Below are 6,000 nucleotides of genomic sequence, written 5' to 3' on the forward strand. Positions count from 1 at the left end.
AAATAATAATAGATAATAATAGGCAAGCTTTTTAGAAATAAATGTTCATTTCTCTGGCAACCCTTAGAAGTGACTTAACTCATAAATTGTGAAAGAATAAAGTCACCCCTCGTTGAACCTGTCTTCATTTCCGCATCCAATTGGATTTGTTTACTTTGCATTAGATGAGGCCCAATTCGATTTTGCCAAGCCAACCTACGCAACCCCTCTGTGTTTTGTATATATATATATTATATCCCCCTGATTCCCATATTCATTCGTTTGCCAATGGCTTCATTTTGCCTGCCGTAAAATATTCGAAATTGATATGAATAACAAAGCCGAAAAGCAGGAAAGGATTCGCCCCCCGCATCGACTGACTGGGCTTCAAAGTATCGGATTGCTTGCGTTTCTGGGGTAATCTAGTGTGAAGTCGTTTGACTGGATGAATTTAATACGGGTTTAAACGGTGCTGATGTTCTTTTTTTTTTCTCGCACCATAATTGCTAAAGAGAGTGGGAAATGGTTAAAGGATTTTAAGTTGACTTTAAAACCATTTCGAGCTATTTAAGGGAATAGAATTTTAGGGATACAGGACAGTAGTCCAATGACGCAGATTGGGAAACATCAACTAGCTCTTTAGTTAGATGATAAAGTCCAGCAGAACCAAGACTCCAACAGGGCCAAGATTCGAAATGCCAATACGAAATGTGATGAAGAGATTCCCAGAAGGCGGAAGACCCGAATCTGAGAGCTCTTGCAATATGTTTGCCACTCGAAATGGTAAAAATCGAAATTAATAAATCAAAATAAAAAAAAGAAAAAACATATTTATATACATATAGAATATATATAGTATATAAGAAAATCAGAATCACAATCTGTTGCGTAGAAAACCACAGACATTGAAACTGAAACTGAAACCGAAACGCGGGCAGTAGGACATCAATCAAATGGCCGCATGTCCTTTGGCCTGGTTTGGGCCATTTAATTTCGCATTTGTGCCATTTATTTTATGGCACATTTCTGGGCCTAATTAGCAGAGATCGGATGGCCACTTGTCCTCGTCATGGTTTTGGCCAAAACATTCGCAAACACCCGAAAATTGTCAGGCCATCAACAGGGGCGTTTGTAAATTAACAATGATTTATTCGAATTTGTCTGCTCTTTTGGCGAATCTAACAATTTTTGGTCATGTTCAGCGAGAACATTGAATGTTTATTTATTGCATTTCTCGCTTGGGCTATGACATTTGAAGTTGCAACTCTCTTAAGTTGTTATTTTAAACAGTTTTTACCCATTACAAGGGAATATATATTCCAAGAAGATGCTGTAAACTATGATTAAAACTAATTTTATAGCTTTTATGATTTTTTTAGACATTTTACAAGTCAAAGTCAAGCTCAAACAAGTTAACCTAAAGCTAACTTTCGCTGTCCTAGGGATTTACTTGCCATTTATGGGAGATTTTTTTTTTCGCATCACCTTCGATTTCCGTGGACCTTTAAACTTAGCCAGTTAATCTCTGACTCGTAATCCATTAAGCTTTTCAATTTTGCTCCCCCTGATGGGAGAACTTTCAACCAACCGAGGCAAACACCACACCCCTTAGAAATCAGGTTAAACACGGGCGATGATGTCTCCATCATCCGTTTGGCCAAAAAGGAAAGCGTTCCGGCAAGTTTAAGCAGCTTAAGTTTCATTGCAACAATAATTTGCCTGCGATAGCTATATAGCCTTAGATAGATATATATATATAGATGCACAGGTGTGCCCGCCCACAGATACTCACCTGTACGCCCACAGACACCTGGCCACAAAATGTTCGCCACTCTTGTAATAACCAGTGAGCACAAGGACACCATGTGGGTGAATAGATAGATGGGTGAATGGTTGGTTTGGGTGGTGGGGTGAATGGTTGAATTTTCTAGCTTCCAACTGCTGGCAAAGTTGGCCAGAATGTTAACTTGTCTGCACGTTTCGTTTTGTCGCCAGTGAAGCGACTAGATAGGGCGGGACATGTAATTGGGTTTTCACTTGATTCAACATGCGCCAAAATGTCAAAGTGCACCGCAAGTTTCCTCGTCTATTTCTGCAGCTGCAGCTACTGTTTTTCCCGTTCCCATTCCCGTTCCCGTTCCCGATTTTCTATTCGGATTTTGGGGTTTTTGGATTCGGGACTTTGGATTCCCGACTCAGGTGAATGTGAATCTGAATGTGTATGTGGATGTTGAGTGTGTGAGTGTGTGAAACCAGCAACATAGCATAAAGCTAAAGCCCAGGAATTGTCATTTCAGGCGACTTATGTCACTTGTGTTTATCTGCAGTTCACTCAAAGAAATTAGCAGTGGAAAAGGTGGAATTATCACTTAATTTTAGAGTTGGAATTAGGAAATAGTTAAAGGTATTAATGGGCATTAGGGTTCTAATAATAGTTGTTAAGGGGATAAGCAAAAGTTTAGTTTGTTTTTTTACTTTAATGTTGTAAAAATTAGATGGCTGACTTGGTAGTTTTAATTTTGTGATTATTTTATCTTTGAGACTGTGAAAAATGGTATCTGTTTTATATATATATGTACAAATAATATGTATATATATATAATAAATATAAATTTTATAAATTTAAGAAGCTGAATTACAAGAATTGAAAGTAAAACTTAGAAAAAAACCTTAGAAACCACAGAAAAAGTTTGTAAAAATAAATTAACGCCTTTTGAAGTTAATTATAATAAATTACTTCCATTTTAAAAATATTTTATTTAAAAAATATTATAATTTTGTAAAACATTTTTTCCATATTTAACACCGAACTAAATGTCTAAATTTTCTCTAATGCCCAATGACCACTCTATGCAAAAATTCGATGTGCTGCTGTTTTTCAGGTGCAAATCCCTGGCCGCGGATTGAATGTTTCCATTATTTGCCATGAATATATATATATATATATTCAGATATATATATATGTCAATGCATATCGGTATAACAAAATCTATATCCCCTAACTGAAATGGCAACTGTAATCGGTTTTTGGCAATTTGCTTTTGCTTTTTCACGGGCATTATTTTTGGGTTGCAACAACAATGCGCTAATTAGGCGTCGATTTTTGGAAAATACCGTTGCTAATGCCATGGCCGGCAGCATATTGGTAGAGCCGCTGAATGCGTAACCCTGGCCAGAGCTTAAAAAAGATTCATTTGCGCTAATTAAATGTCATAATTCCGGCATTTTGTAAGCGGCCTTTTGGCCATTCTCGTTCGTTTTTCGGTTTTCTGAGCTTCGGCAAATGCAAATTTTAGTTTAGCAAAAGTAATAGCAATCCATAGTGGCTAAGCCTTTGAAAATTTTCATTGGATTTTCGGTTTTTTATTTGTTTTTTGTTTTTGCTTTTCGGTTTTTTGGGGTGGTTGGGGGGGTTGGGGAATATCAGAAACAGAAGCAGCGATGAACCTTATTTTATGCTCTTTCGATGTTTACGCTTCGATATTGAAAAGTTACGATAATGTGACTGGCGAAGTCATGGACTTCGATCCCTGTCTTCGATTTGTGGCACTCGAGTGCAGCCAGCTCAAGTGGGCGTGGTAGTAGCCAGGAGTAAGGTTCCGAGAACTGTTCGTTATTACTGCACAGGGAGAAAAAGGTGGGGGGAGTAGATAGGGGAAAGTATCTAGAAGAATATTTTGTATCTTAAAGATACATGGCTAAGTTGCTGTAAGATTAGATATAACCATATTCCGAAACTAACTACCAATTTCTGTACAGTGTACAGCCCTTGTGTGTCTGTGCTTTTGACAAATAAGCAATTTATAAATCATTTTTATTTCCATTCCTTGGAGTACTCCACTTGCATATTTTGCTCCTCACATGTCCAGAGTTTGCTTATTGATTTTACCATTTTGTTTGTTTTACTTATGTACGGTTTAGTGGGATATATATATATATATATATCTACTCGTATATATAGTTTTTATTCAATGTCCAAAAACCCCCAAAAATAGGACATAGAAAAAGAAAAACAACAAAGCACTCAACTCGCGACCCAAATACCCATCGTATTCACAGTGGAATGTGGTCGATATGCAGATATATATTTTTGGGCGTTTTATTTAAATGTCCGAACTAAATTGGATATGGGATAACAATGTGAAGGGGCCCTATAGTCAATTGCCCTGGCCAAATCAGCCATAAAAAATGAACTATTTCTAAGTGAAACCAAGTCCATGCAGTAAATCCATCCTTGACCAACATGGGTAACTCCACAGCCAGAAACCGATCGTTTAGCTTAGCAAACCGCACAGAGTTTGTAGGTAACTTAATAACTCAACCAATCGATTTGGTTAATGGTTAAGGCGTGAGGTGTAAGGGCATAAAGGGGTCAAAGGGGTCAAAGGTGAAACAGAGCAGAGCGGGCAAACCGCAGTTTGCAGTCCTCCTAAGCGAAACCAAACGACTCCCCGCTGTCCAATTGCAGTTGCGCGTGACAGATGTCAATGTGGTTGTTGTTGTTGTTGCTGGCAGTATTTACGGGTTAAAACCCATAAATATGGTTACTATATATTCAGGGCAGGACTATAAGGTTGATTTTTGATCCAAAAATAAGTTTAAAGTTTAAAGTTTGTAACTTTTGAGCTCATTTTATCATTAAATTCCCTCTTTTCGAAATGCATTCATAAATTATTCTTAAATTGCTTGATTAAAAGAGTTGCTAAGCCTAAACATTATTTTATTGCTAATGGCCAAAGATTGGCGGAATGTGAAAAATGGCAAATGGCTTTGAATTTCTACTAAATTCCGAATTTAAAGGCGGCCCACGCCTGCTGTTTCCCCATTTTCTGGAAAATCTCGTTAGTGAAAATGATAGTCAACCGCAGGCGAGCACATATACTGATGCAAATACGGGTGTGCCGGTTTGTTTGTGTGTGTGTGTGTCTATGGTGGGGTGAGGGGGTGATTCGTGAATGTGAAGGCTGCCACTGAAATTGCAACAACTGCTGCACCGGAAGTGCACTTATGCCGCGCGCACTTCTATTTCCGCTGCTGCTGTTTCAGTTTCCAGTTTGCTGTTCACCGCCCATCGTCCGCCATTTGGCTATAAAGATTGATGGCAGCCAGAGGTCAGAGTTCAGTGATAGAAAGCCCCCTACCACCCCCTAAAGAACCATCAAAAACACCAACTAATTGGCCATAATTTCATTTCGATCGATAGATCAACAATTGCAAATAGCAAATTGCAAAGAGCAAATTCTTCGAGTCAGCCTTGCCAATTAAATTCAAATAAAACATGGCTAGAATAATTACTAAGCAATCATTGATTTTACACGTTAGTTATGTGTCTAGATGGTGTCATTAATTCTCATAGATAACAGGGAGAACTTTCAACGGTTGCATAAGTTTATTTACAGGCTGGCTATTGGAAAGTCAAGCCAATTGAAATTGAATTGGTTTGTGATTGATTGACCATTTCAATGTTGGCACAAATAAGTTGGCTAATTAACTATTAAACTTTAGGGATTCCACATTATCAATTTAGCAGAGATGGGAATTGCAACAAAATTCCACCATACTTCTTAAATTTACTTTTCCTCGATTAAGATTCTTGCGCTGAAGTTGCGCTGAGCCATTCGATTGATAGATTGATAAACCAAACGATTGACAGCATTTGGCCATCTAGCCAGCCAGTGAAGCGGAGTTTGTCATTCAGCTTTCTATCGAATGCCGACACGTTGCCAACACATTTGCCAAAGCATGATGGGCGGAAAAGTGTATGGTATGGATGGGTTGGAAAATTGGTTAGAGAGGCGATGCGATGTTTGAAGGAAGTCGAAAATGCCACGTGTCTAGGGATTGGGTTGCTATGCGATTTGAAAATATATTTCCCAGCGACGAGGCGAAAATTGTAAATAATAATAAACGGTTTATAGGCGCAGACAACGTTGACAACGATATCTCGATGATGGCAACAATGAGTACTAAACTGACACACCCACACATCCTATATATATATATATATATATAGAGGATATA

The sequence above is a fragment of the Drosophila eugracilis genome, unplaced genomic scaffold (assembly GCF_018153835.1).
Source record: "Drosophila eugracilis isolate 14026-0451.02 unplaced genomic scaffold, ASM1815383v1 contig_2147, whole genome shotgun sequence".
NCBI lineage: Eukaryota > Metazoa > Arthropoda > Insecta > Diptera > Drosophilidae > Drosophila > Drosophila eugracilis.